Genomic DNA, 14,126 nt, shown 5'->3' on the forward strand with positions numbered 1-14,126 from the left:
TCAAGTTAGCCCGGGAATAGGGGGCGAAAAGTTGAAACTAGAAGCTGAAACGTGAGCCTGGTTGGGATCCGTCTGATTAGCCCGGGGAGCAAAGGACGGGAAGCCAAACCGTGGGGCGGAGACGTACGCTGGGTTGAATTCGCCAGGCTAGCCCGGGGAACTTGGATTGAATGCTAGTGGCGGACACGTAAGCTACGCTGTGTTACTCGCGGAAGCCGCCGCGTGCAGAGAGAGCACGGGGCGTGAATAGATAGGGAACGGGGCTGGCGTAGGCCGTGGTTCAGACGCGAAAGGGTTAAGCGTGGAGACCACGGAGCGCGCGAAGCCGAGCCGCGCAAAGCCGGGAAGCTGCGCAGATGAGAGAGGCGCGCGGGCTGAAGCGGCGCAGAGCCGGGAACCCGCCGGCGGGGCGAGGTGCCGGAAAGCCGCAGGGATAAGAGAGACAGGAGTTTAGAAGTAAAGTGAGAAAAATAGGAATGCTGGAAGATAGAAGTAGGGTGGGAGAAATAGGAATGCCCGGAGATAGAGAAATAGAGAAATAAAAAGGCCTCCCTACAACACTGCAATGTGAGAGCTTGGATTCGGTCTGCCTAATCAAGTGAGGCGATGAGCACCTGCGGGCAGCTAGCAGCTTATGCACCGCAGGTCACCGAAGACAGGCACGAATTAACATCAGTAAGGCTTCCCCACAATACAACAATATTAAGCTTGGATTCGGTCTGCCTGATTTAAGGCGGTAAGCGCCAGCAAGCAGCTCGACCAGAGTATGAGCTGCAGGTCACCGAAGATAGGCACGAACCAACACTAATAAGTCTCCCCCACAATAAGGCAATGAGAAGGCTTGGATTCGGTTTGCCTGATAGGTCTTGTAAGTCCCCTGCAGGCAGAGCAGAGCATGCGCTGCAGGGCACCGAACACAGGCACGCATCAGCGCCTAAAAACCTCCTCACAACATGGCGAAGAGAGGACCCGGATTCGGTTTTCCTGATTGATAGGACTTGTAAGAGCCTGTGGCAACTCTAGCAAGTAGAGCAGAGTGTGTGCCGCGGGACACCGAAGACAGGCGCGTATCAACACTAAAAAATAAAAAGAAAGGGGGATCTGTGGGGAGCAATCCGGACTAGACTAAGTTACTCGAATTAGGACTTATTCTATGCATCTGCTCTCCCACAATATGGCGCTGGGAGAGAAGTAAACAGCTTCCGCACAGCTGCCTCCAGTTCAACCAATTAACTGTAGGACTTGCTCCTGATTGGAGAGCAGCGTACTCAGCCGAGTTGGGATTGGCGGAGGAGGACTATAAAGGAGGAGAGAGACGGCATGCACCGGGAACATCTATGGGGAACATCTAAGGGAACCCGTGCAGCCCCCAGAGAGCCGGCCGGCGGTGTGCCGCTCCCCTGCGGAAGTGGGGAATGCGGCCAGGGGGAACTGCCCTTCCACGGAGGTGGAAGGGATAGTAGCCAACCCGGGAAGAACCAGCAGCAAACCCGGGGAGGGCCGAGCAGATGAAAGAACAGCGCAGGGTCCTGTGTCGTTCCTCCACGAAGAGGGGGAGCGACAATAAGCAAACCAAATTCATTGGCACACTGAAAGAATCACACTCTATGACCACTTGGAACTTCTATTTGGACTACAAAGATGGTTCAGTGTATAAAAATTAGTGTGTAATACACCACATTGACAAAGGACAGAAACCAAGTGTTCATCCTGATACAAAAAAAAATAATTTGATAAAATTCAATACTATTTGATAATAAAACATCCTATAGATTAGGAGTATAAGGGAACCAGCTGAACATAATAAAAACCATTTATGTAAGGTTAATGGCTAATATCATACTCAAACTGTAAAAACAAAGTTTCTCCCCTGTCAGGAGCAAGGCAAGGCTGCTCACTCTCACCACTTCTATACAACACAGTATTAGAAGTTGTAGCCAGAGAAGTTAGATAGGAAAAATAAGTGGTACTCAAATGGAAAAGGAAATAAATTCTCTCTGTTATAGTTGATGTGTCATCTTATATATAGGAAATGTAAAGATCTCACAAAAAGATCTATTATAACTAATAAACACGCAAGATACAAAACCAACACATGAAAGCTGCATTTCTATGCAATAACAGTGACCAGTTCCAAAAGGAGACGATCCTATTTGCATAGCATCAAAAAGGAGAAAACATTTAGGAATGAATTTAACTAAGAAAGTAAAAGACTTGTACACTGCAAACTATGAAACATGGCTAAAATAAAGAAGATAAGAATAAAGTAAAAACACACTATGCTCATGGACTGAAAAATTTCTATTGTTTAAATATAAAGCAGATTACAGATTCAGTGTAATCCCTATCAAAATACCAATGGAATATTCTGCAAAAATAGAAAAAATCCTAATGTTATATATAATACCAAGAGACCTGTAATATCTAAAACAATGTTTAAAAGGTAAAACAGGCCAGCGCTGTGGCTCACTTGGCTAATCCTCCGCCTGCGGCGCCGGCACCCCAGGTTCTAGTCCCGATTCGGGTGCCGGTTCTGTCCCGGTTGCTCCTCTTCCAGTCCAGCTTTCTGCTGTGGCCTGGGAAGGCAGTGGAGGATGGCCCAAGTGCTTGGGCCCTGCACCCACATGGGAGACCAAGAGGAAGCACCTGGCTCCTGGCTTTGGATCGGCGCAGCGTGCCTGTCGTAGCAGCCATTTGGGGGGTGAACCAACGGAAGGAAGACCTTTCTGTCTCTCTCTTTCTCTCTGTCTCACTGTCTAACTCTGCCTGTCAAAAAAAATAAATAAATGAAAATAAAAAGGAAAAACAAAGAGGCCTCACACTTTCTGATTTCAAAACATACTACAGAGTAAAAGTATTAAGATAGTTTGGTATTTGCTTAAAGAAAGTTACATCAATAAAGAAACAAAATAGAGAGTTCAGAAATAATCTCTTGCATATATGGACAAATAACTATAAAATAGGGAAAAGACAGTCTCTTCAGCAAGTGGTGTTGGGAAGAATGGATATTCTCATACAAAAGAACGAAGTTTATTCCCTTATAGTAAATATAAAAATTAAAACAGACTAAAAATGTAAGCCAGTATTATTATTTTCATATAATAAAATATTGGGCAAAAACCTCAGAACATTAGATCAGCAATGAGTTCTTGGGTATGACACCAAAAGCACAAGCAACAAAATAAAAAATAGACAAATGGAAGTGGATCAAACTTAAAACTTGCACATCAAAGAAAACAATGAAAAGACAACCTATGGAATGGAAGAAAATAATTTCAGGTCGTATATCTGGTAGGGGTTAACATGCAGAGTATATTAGGAACTTCTTTGGCTCAACAATAACAACAGACAAATAACACAACTAAAATTAGACAGCAGATTTGAATAAACAGTTCTCCAATGATGTACAAATAGAAAATAGGCACATGAAAATAATGGTCAAATCACTAATTATTAGACAAAGGTAATCAAAACCACACTGAGATATGTCATACTCACCATGATGGTTATTAACAAAATAATAGAAAATAAGTTTTAGGAAACTTGGATCCTTTGTGATTTGTCAGTGAGCATGTGAAATTGTGTAGTCATTTTGGAAAGCAGCATGGAGTGTCCTCAAAAAAAAAAAAAAAAGGAAATAGGGAAGGCATCTGGGCTAGCAAATAAGATGGAACACCCACTGTTGCCAGCGGCCATCTTGGCATGGTCTTCTCATTCCACCACATTTCCCTCTTTTCGTTTATTTTTGACCAACAGGAGGCATGATTCTGGCGCTCCAATGTGACTGAGGGAGAGAAACAGCATGTCGGACTTGGCAAGGTCCCCCCTGGATTTCAGCAAGTAGGCCCCTCAGTGTTTTGTGTGCTGTTTGGTTCTGTGAGGGTGAGCACAGAACCCCCTCCTATGCCCCTTTCCTTGTCCTTGTCCTCAGTCTAAGTGACCCCAGGTTAGCACACACCACCCAGAAGCGTACGTCGCTTCTCAGCTCCTCCTTTTACTTTTGGTTCGTCTGGTGAATTCATATAAGGGACTGATCATCCCAGAATTCAGAACCAAGTCATCTTCCCTCACTGAGAGAGGTGACGCTCTGGAGACACTGTGTGGGCATACAGCCTTGACCTAATGAATCAAGGAAGTCCCCTACTAAGCACAGGAAATACGTATGGCCTGATACGCCACTGTCTATTTGTCTAACGTAGGGAACCCCCTGCAGAATGCCATCAGCCGCTGAGATGCTAGGAATTTGCTTTGTTATGGCAGCCGTGCTGTGCGTGTCTCCTTTGGCTAGAGTTGGTGTGGCGCACTGCTGTTAAGTGCTCAAACATGGGAAAGATACTCCCCTCTCGGAATTCCATGCAGATTACCAAACATAGTGAATCTGTGAGTGATAAGAGCCTGACACTCTAGGTCCCTGTCTCACAGACAACAGTTGATGACTTAGGGAGAGAGAGCTCCCACAGTGACAATGACATGACAGCAGACAAGGTAGCAATGTCTGGTCAGCCACCCCCACATACTTGTGGGATGAACTTAGATGCCCTCGAGGCAATAACCCATGTGAGGTCATCTCATCTGCACCCAGTGAGGATCCCCACATTTGTGGCAGTTCCCAGGCACCCCAGGCTTTCAGGGCAGCTGCTAGACCCCATCCCACCTGCATGTTTGCCGTTAATATAGGAGCGAATGCAGAATTCAGGCCCTGGATTCCAACGCCTATAAAAAGACTTCTGCTAACCAAGGGTTGAGGATATGCTTGTGTCTTTTCAGAGAATGCAGGACAGCACATTTGGGTACCAGCCAGAAACATCAAGCCTGCAACTGACAGCCAACCAGAACCAGCTGAACAAGACTGAGAGCCCGCCTTGTTAGCGGATGCACCCTGAGGAACTGCCCACAGCCACATCCGTTACTGTTTTATACCCCACTAGCTCTAGTCAGCCACTCAAACGGTCCACAGCCTGTGTGCAGTCACGCCATTCCTGATTACAATTGTTCCTCATTCCTTCCCTCATCTGAGCAAGCACTCCTATGGTCTCCCATTTTGAACGTTGGTTAGTCAATGACGGGTAAGATCCCCTGGGGGACAACCTAAAACAGGCACAGCTGCGTACGGAGACCACATGGAAACGGGGTCAACAATGGTATGGCCAAGAATCATGCCTCCCGTTGCTCAAAAATAAATGAAAAGGAGGAAATGTGGTAGAATGAGAAGGCCGTGCCAAGATGGCCACTGGCAACAGAAGCTGCCTGGCAACAGGCTGTGATTGGATGGCTTCGGAAACTGCCTGGCAACAGGGTGTGATTGGTTAGGGCATAGATCTCCCCTTGACTGGATTGGCTGCCTTGGCTATAAAAGCTGCTGTAGCAGCTGAAATAAATGAGTCTGCAGGCTGCTTGCCTCAGGCCTGCTTCACCCGACTCCCAGGGTCTGTGTGGTGACTCCGCGCCTCTTGCCCCCACCACGTTCTTCCTCCCAGAAACAAATCCACAGCAACAACCCACATCCCAAATAGTAATGCCTGGGTTTAAGTCCCAACTATGGTCCCAATTCCGGCTTCCAGCTAATATACACCCTGGGGAGTAGTAGGTAATGGCTTAAGTAGTTGGGTCCATGCCACCCATGTGGAAGACCCAGATTGAATTGCTGGCTTTTGTCTTTAGCGTGGCCCAACCCCACATATTATAGTAATTCGGGGAATGAGCCAGTGGGTGAGAGATCTCTGATGTCCATCTCTTTCAAAAAAATTTTTAAAAATTTAAGAAATAGAATTACCCTTGGTATCCAGCAATCCCACTTCTGAGTATATCTCCCCCCAAATTCAAAGAGAGATTTTCAGACCATATTTGTTACAGCATTATTCACAATAACCAAAAAAAATGCAACAACCCAATTATCCAGCAGCAGATAATAGATGAAGAAAAAGTGGTGCATACATGCAGTGAAATATTATGCAGTATCCTTTCTCATATTGCCACATGGATGAAGACTGAAGACATGCTAAGTGAAGTAAGACAGCCATAAAAGTGTAGGTACTGTATGATTCCACTCATGAAATATCCTAGTAATCAAAATCATTGAAGCAAAGTGTAAAGGTACTTGCTAAAGGTTAGGGGGAGCCAGAGGAAGAATTTGTTTTTAGTGGGTACAGAGTTTTGGTGTTTAAGATGAAAGAATTCCAGAGATCTGTTGTACAACAATGTGAATGTAATAAACACTATTGAAAGTACATTTAGGGGCCAGCGCCATGGCTCACTTGGTTAATCCTTTACCTGCGGCGCCGGCATACTATATGGGCACCAGTTTTAGTCCCTTTTGCTCCTCTTCCAGGCCAGCTCTCTGCTGTGGCCCGGGAGGGCAGTGGAGGATGGCCCAGGTGTTTGGGCCTTGCACCCGCATGGGAGACCAGGAGGAAGCACCTGGCTGGCTGTAGCGGCCATTTGGGGAGTGAACCAACGGAAGGAAGACCTTTCTCTCTGTCTATAATTCTACCTGTCAAATAAAAAAATTATAAAAAATTTTTAAAAAAGAAAGTACATTTAAAAAGAATTGATGGTAAGTTTAGTGTTATATAAGTTTTTACAAAATCATAAACATTTTAAATTCTTTTTAAAAGAAAGAGAAAGCTAGAATATGATGCAGAGTTTATTCTATCAGGAAATATGGTATTAGATGGCTCAATAAGGTATTTCTAGGAGGCAGGAGGAACAAAGCAGGCCTAGTGTTATGGGTAATGAAGCAGTAAGTCATTTTTGTCACCTAGAAGAGGGAATTGTTTGGTTAATTTTGTCAGAGCAAAATATTTCTGTCTCTGTGTTCAGACATAATTATGGATGGTCTTATTTGTCTCTTGTATCTACCCTCATGATAGTAGAATGGCGTTGTCTGATTGTTGATATTATCTGAAAATTGTTTATGTTCAGTTGGGAGCTCCTTGGCCTAGATTTTGCCTGGCAACTGTCATGGTCTTTTTTTTTTTTTTTTTCTCAGTTGCCTGTTCTAGACTAGGGCAAATAAAGTTAGTCTTCGACACATTAAGCTGTGTGATCCAGTCTTCATCATTGTCAAGATTTCGTTGATAAGGTCAGAGAGTGCTGTCTATAGTTGCACTGTATTTAGTTCCCATGTTTGCTTTCTTGCAGAACAAGATGGCAAATTACTTGATGCACTGGTGTCCATAACTCTGTGAAAAAGGTAAGTTTCAGAATAAAGTGATTAATGGTCATTTTAATCCAGATAATTGCCAGAATAAAATGGTTTAGTTTTAGAATGGGTCATGAAGCTAAGAAAGCTAGATTACGAAGACTTAAATGATGAGATTTAAGGAAGTCCTTGTAAATTTTGAAAAAGTGACCCAAATTAATGTTTGTCCAAATGATGGATGTTATGATGAGAAAATTGAACTAGTCTAAAGGGCTTTTTCCTGACAAGACTTTCCTCTTATGTAAGGACCAATAACATTCCATAACATTCCAGACAAAGCAGATAGCAGAATGCTACATTAGAAGGCTAGGAGCTAGATTTAACAAATTTAACAATTTGACTATATTAAAAAGATTATAAACCAAAGGATAAACCTCATGGCAATGAACTCAACAAGAAAACTAGAATCCATAATAGTCTGAAACTTACTAGATCGTTATGGATGTGGTGGCCTCAAGCAGGCTGAGGCTCAAAGGATCTCAGATGTACTCACTACCATACCTAGCAAAGGGTATGCGCACATTGCTAGTATTTAGTATGGCTTCATCTGTGGCAACAGGACTCTCAAATCTTGGAAGTAATTCCAGGAGAACTTCCGTCTGTCAATGCTCAGTGCCTGAGGGAAACACCAGAAGTCAGGGTTTTTTTTTTGTTTTGTTTTGTTTTTTTTTTTTGAGTGTTGACATATGGGTAATTCACTCTGTGAAAATTCATTGAGTTATATGATTTGTATGTTGAATTTCATTAAATACTAAAAAAAAAGAGAGAAAAAGAATAGGTAGAATAACTAGTTTGTGATAGTAAGGTAGTATATTTAAACCCAAATTTATTTGTCATCACATTAAACAAATAGAACGCATACTCCATTTTTTTTTTTTTTTGGTTTGGGGAATGTTCTCAGTGATTCTGAGCGTGTGTGAGTGTTAGATGGTAGGAGTGTATATAGGTGAGTGTGTGAGGTGGGTGAGCATGTCTATGAGTGTGAGTGTGAGTGTATACGTGAGCAAGTGTGTGGGTGTGTGAGTGTATGAGCATGGGTGCATACGAGTGTGGATGAGTATGTCTGTGAGTGTCTGTGAGCGAGTGTGCAGGTGATAATGTGAGACTGTGGGAGGGTGTCTAAGTGAGAATATCAAGATGTGAGCATGTGTGTGAGTCTGTGAATGTGTGCCTGTGCATGAGCGTGAGACTGTGAGAGCGTGCCTATGTGAGTATATGAAGAGGTGAGTATGTGTGTGAGGCTGAGACTGTGAGAGTGTGTCTGTGTGAGTATATGAAGAGGTGAGCGTGTGTGTATGTGTGCCTGTGTGTGAGCATGTGTGTATGCCTGTGCGAGTGTGAGTGTGTCTGCATGAATATAAGAAGAGGTGAGCATGTGTGTGTTTGTGTGTGCCTGTGTCTGTGCGTGAGTGTGCAACTGTGAGTGTGTCTGTGTAGTATATGAAGAGGTGAGAATATGTGTGTGTGAATGTGAGTGTGTGCCTGTGCTGTGAGTGTGTTGTGGGTTATGAAGCTTGAATTTCCCGAGTGTTGGGAACTTAAAATTGAAGGACCAAACCCAGAAAACCTCTGTGGAAATGGTGCTAGGCCCCGGCATTTGGACGCTCACCGGTGATGGTCAGCGGTGACAGACATGGAGCAAGGCCAGACTGTGGCACTTTGGGTCTCTGCCCTGAAGTGCTGCAGGGTGCCCGCTCACTGTAAGTGTGGCTGTGGGCGAGTGAGGTCAGCCTGGCAGTGTTGCCACAGTTGGGGAGTTTGCTGGACCTCGTGTTAGGGTGCCCAGCTGTCTAGGCGTGGTGTTTAGAAGTTGAGTTTCTGACTTTAGAATGAGTGGAGGTGGTGGACCAATGGGAGGAACGGGGCCTGTGGGAGCCTGGCTGCGTGGGGAATGTCTCCAGGGCTATTGGTGACTTCCTGTCCCCAGGTCTGTAGGGCCACACATGGATCCCTGGTGGTCCGGCTCCTTCTCAGGGCTTATGTGCCCTTCGGTCGTCACCACGCCTCACACCTGTGAAGTGGGATTCTTCAGGGCTCTGGGTGGCTACCGGGGCAGTGGAGCAGTGAGGTGGCATGGAGTCAGCCCTCCCCCGAGGCTCACCCCCTCAGCCGCCCACACCCCACCTCACTCTGTCTTCAGGGCAAGTGCTGTCGCCTTGTGCTTTGCTCTGATCTTCGTGGTGCTGGCTGATAGCCAGTGCTGCCCACAGGTGCACAGGCTGATTAAAAGAGACAAATTTTAATATGTTAGGTTACAGAAAGAATGGAAGTAAATAATGGAAAAAGGTATTGCATGCAAAAATCAGCAAAAAGCTAGTATTTGTAGCAAACTAAATTTTAGAGCAAAAAGCATTATTAAGATAAAGGAGATATTTCATAATGATATGGTTCAGTTCACCAGGATGACATAAAAATTCTAACATTTCATGTGCCTAATAACATAAATTTAAATAGATAAAGCAAATTTTACAGACTAAGAAGGAAAAAAAGACAAATATTCTAATTCTTGTGGGAGATTTCAACAAATTTCTCTAAATAATTGATAAAAGACACAAGACATTTCTCTTTTATTACTAGTTTGCTAAGACATTTTTGTTTTTGCTTCTATTTAATCATCATGAACAAGTACTGGCTTTTATCTGCTTTGATTGCACTTAGTGAGAAATTTTTTTCTTATAAATTGTTAAAGTAGCGATTCTCTGAAGGGAGGAGAGAACTTCCACTTTGACTATGACCCTGTCGGAATAAGATTGAAGTCAGCAAACTCAAAAGGCTTCCATAGCCTTGGCAACTCATGACTAGAGCCTAGGGAGATTACTGACACCATAAACAAGAGTGTCAAATTGTTAAGTCAACAACAGGAGTCACTGTGTACTTACTTCTCATGTGGGATCTGTCCTTAATGTGTTGTCCAATGTGAGGTAATGCTATAACTGGTACTGAAACAGCATTTTACACTTTGTGTTTCTGTGTGGGTGCAAACTGATGAAATCTTTACTTAATAGATACTAAATTGATCTTCTGTATATAAAGATAATTGAAAATGAATCTTGTTGTGAATGGAACGGGAGAGGGAGCAGGACATGGGAGGGGGTAAGTGGGAGGGAAATTATTAGTGGGGAAAAGCCATTGTAATCCATAAACTTTGGAAATTTGTATTTACTAAATAAAAGTTAAAAAAATAAAGTAGTGATTTGTATCCATTTTGATTTTTAGAATTTAAATATACCTGTAATTGTACATATTTATGGGTAAAATGTGGTATGTTGATACATGCATCTGTTGTGTAATGATGAAATCAGGGCAATTAGCCTATTACCTCATATACTTATCATTTCTTTGTGATTTTTAATGTTGCATCATCTCTGAATAAAATCCATTATCTTGGTTTTGTTTTGCTGATAATTAATGTTGTTTTATCCATGTTCATGAGAGAGTTTAGTCTTTAATTTTCTGCTTTTAGAATGTCTTTGTCAAATCTGGTATCAAGGTTATGCTGACTACTGGAAGCAAAGTCACAATGTGCGTAGTAAAATTAGAGGCTCCAGGCAATGTTACCTTTCTCCAGAATGGATTCACTCTCAGCGCTAGATAGAGTGGAGATTGGTCACTTGAATCCAATCATGAAGTAAGATGAGTCAGGTTAGTTTGTGGGTTTGATGAGGTTCTTTCTACCTCTGGTCCCGTTTCCTCCAAGATTGCCAACTAAGTGCTCAGTGTGGTCTCTCTGGCACTTCTTGAACCTTTGTCTTAGAATCCTTTACGAGAGAGAGAGAGAGAGAGAGAGAGAGAGAGAGAGATAGAGACCTGGGGCATTTGGGAGGAACAAGAATAATTATGGACCAGATGGCAGACTGTGTATATTGCATTATTGGCTCCAACTTTTCAACCCTGCTATATTTCTATACTTTGCCTTTGGACTTCGTAGTTACTAATACAAACAGTGGAGTATACTTCTCTACTTTGTTCTTTAAGTTTGACCTCATGTCTTGCTTTGGACAACAGGCAGAAATGATGGTAGGCCAGGTCCAAGCCTAGGCATTATTAAGAGGTCTTGTGTGTTTTATCTGCTCTCATGTACTTCTGACATAGACACTAAAACACACACAAAAACACACACACACGGCTTCTGGACCAGCTGCTGGTTCCAAGAAAAAGTCAAGAAATATATTAAACAGAAATGTCTTAACCAAGGTGCTTGGCCAAACTCAGCTTAGTGCAGCCCAATTGAGACTAAATGCGTACTATTATATACCAATGGGTTTTTCTTGACTGTTTATTACACATAAATAGGTAAACTTCATGACTCACTTATCCAGCTGCCATGGATTAGAACTTCGTCATGCCTTCCTGAGACTTTTGTAAAAGCCTTCTACCTAGGCTTTCTGTCTTCCACTAATCTTGTCTGTTGTGTGTGTTTGGTACTGTTGTCTCCATCAAAAGGCAAGTGTCTGCACCTGTGTAGGCATCTCTCACTGTTGCACACATCCAGTACTTGATATTCCAGCCGTGGGTTCCAGAAAATTCTGTGATTTTTCATGGCTCAGGGCCATCACTTTCACTTTTCTCTGCATGGCCAATTCTATAAATCCTTCAGAACATATCTCACACCTCACTCATTTTGTAATGTTTTTCCTTGACCTAAAGGCATTCAAGCTTTCTGCTATGTACCCCCAAATTAGTTTCCTACTATTAGTAGAATTCTTGTTGTCTCTGAGTGTGTCTTTTCACTGGGATGAGGCTGTCTCTGAATTCACTCTGGCTGTGCAATGATGCTCTGACCTCTGTAGAGGTTCAATATCACCTCCTAGCTATCTGATTTAATCAATTATTGACTTATGTTGAATACCTGTGGGAATTTTATACATTATTAATTCAAGTGGTATACATATTTTCAATAAAATTGAACTTTTACTAACCATAATACTTGCTTCTTCACACACATAAGTAATAGCATTTAGAACAGTGGGATAAATTTATCAACATAGAAAAATGACAATAATGGTTGAAGATAGATGACATGTCCTTATGTAGATATTGTGGGTCCTATTCAAGTAAAATCTGACAACCAGCTCGCTTAAAATTAAAATGTCAAAAATCAATTATGCTTCATTTTGCATTCAGACAAATTGAACTTTTCAAAATGTATTTGAAGCACATCTTATGTCAGAAGACACATACTCTATTATTTGAATACTAGTGAAATGAGAAAACATTTTATTTCTCATTTTAAAAATAATTGTCAAACTAAACTTTTATCTGCCAAATGGGACTGAAGGATATCTGGATGTCTAAATATTGCTATAGTGCTTGAACTCTGAATAATACAGTTTTGACTTTCACAAAGAACAAAGTTGTCTCATTTTAGTAGTAGGGAACTTGTGCAATATGGACCAGAAGAGCCATCGGCCTGGAGAGGCAGGTGGGGAGGATCAGAAAGGGCTTTGAATGTCATGGATAAGAGTTTAATCTTTATTGAACAAGCAGGAGGCCTGCACATTACACTCTCTGCCCCCAGCTTCCTTGTTGGAAGACAATAAAATGAGACCACCATCTTCAACTTTTAGGTAAATGTAGCTGACGTTCATTTTGTGCATCAGGCCTGGATTTTCAAGTTTGAAAGGCGAATAGCACATCTTCAGAGTGTATATATCAGCTGATTTGGGAAGCTCTGTAGGATATCTTAGATGTGGAAGTTCAGCTTTGCTTGAGGTTTTTTTTTTGTTTTTTTGTTTTGTTTTGTTTTTTGTTTTTTTTTTTTTTTTGACAGGCAGAGTGGACAGTGAGAGAGAGAGACAGAGAGAAAGGTCTTCCTTTTGCCGTTGGTTCACCCCCCAAATGGCCGCCGCGGCCGGTGCGCTGCGGCCGGCGCACCGCGTTGATCCGAAGGCAGGAGCCAGGTGCTTCTCTTGGTCTCCCATGGGGTGCAGGACCCAAGCACTTGGGCCATCCTCCTCTGCACTCCCTGGCCACAGCAGAGAGCTGGCCTGGAAGAGGGGCAACCGGGACAGAATCCGGCGCCCCGACCGGGACTAGAACCCGGTGTGCCGGCACCGCAAGGTGGAGGATTAGCCTAGTGAGCCGCGGTGCCAGCCTTGCTTGAGTTTCTTTTATGATTAGTGGTGGGCAGTGCTTTGACCACTGCCTCTTGGTTCAGCTGGCGTCCACAGGAGATTCCGCTCCATTCTGTGCTTCAGTTACGGGATTCACTTTGATCCTTCATCTTCACTTTTCCTTATTCTTCCATTGAACAGTTATCACTTCCTGTGTGATATGCACTAAGGGTCACCGTGAGGAGCACACTCATTGAGTAGGAAAGAGAGTTGGAATAACAATGTGCTGAAAGTCAAGGAATGGATATGTGGACAGGGAGTCATGGCAGCAACAGAGAGAGGCATTAGCTGCAACCCGAAGAGGTAGAGTACTATCCAAGAAGGAGTCCTAGAGGAAAAACAGAAGGTAAAGCCCCTCAGATGAGGGTAACAATTAATACAAATAGGCCTGGTGAAAAGGGAGAGGTGGATAAAGTTCCTCCTAGAAAGGAAGCTGGAAATAGTGTACACAGCACCAACAAGTGCCGGGTAGGGAGGGCAGGACATGGGCAACAGAAATGAGCAGGGCCAGATCACAAACACCGTTGGGAGCTGTGAAGGAAGTAGGGTGTTTTAAAAAGATTTATTTATTTATTTGAAAGGCAGAGTGAGAGAGAGAGAGAGCGCGCGAGAGTGTGCATTCCATCCTCTGGTTCACTCCCCAAATGGCTGCGATGACCAGAGCTGGGCTAATCTGAAGCCAGGAGCCAGGAATTTCTAGGTCTCCCTCGTGGGTACAGGAGCCCAAAGACTTGGGCCATCTTCTACTGCTTTCCCAGGCCATTAGCAGGGAGGTGGATCAGAAGTGGAACAGCCAGGACTTGAACTGGAGC

General features: G+C 43.3%; 1 long non-coding RNA gene across 2 annotated transcripts in view; it reads left to right on the forward strand.

Annotated features, from left to right (window-relative positions):
- Positions 1 to 5,175: 5,175 nt before the first annotated feature.
- Positions 5,176 to 14,126, forward strand: part of LOC127491061 (uncharacterized) — a 31,978-nt gene continuing 23,027 nt past the window's right edge. The window contains exons 1-3 of one of the 2 annotated variants that reach the window (XR_011380205.1): positions 5,176 to 6,026; positions 7,141 to 7,192; positions 13,456 to 13,816. This is a non-coding gene — a long non-coding RNA (uncharacterized lncRNA). Of the gene's footprint in view, positions 6,027 to 7,140; positions 7,193 to 13,455; positions 13,817 to 14,126 lie in introns of those variants that run through there. The other variant, XR_011380204.1, reaches the window with a different exon arrangement.

Source organism: Oryctolagus cuniculus, chromosome 11, assembly GCF_964237555.1.
Source record: "Oryctolagus cuniculus chromosome 11, mOryCun1.1, whole genome shotgun sequence".
NCBI classification, from domain to species: Eukaryota; Metazoa; Chordata; class Mammalia; order Lagomorpha; family Leporidae; genus Oryctolagus; species Oryctolagus cuniculus.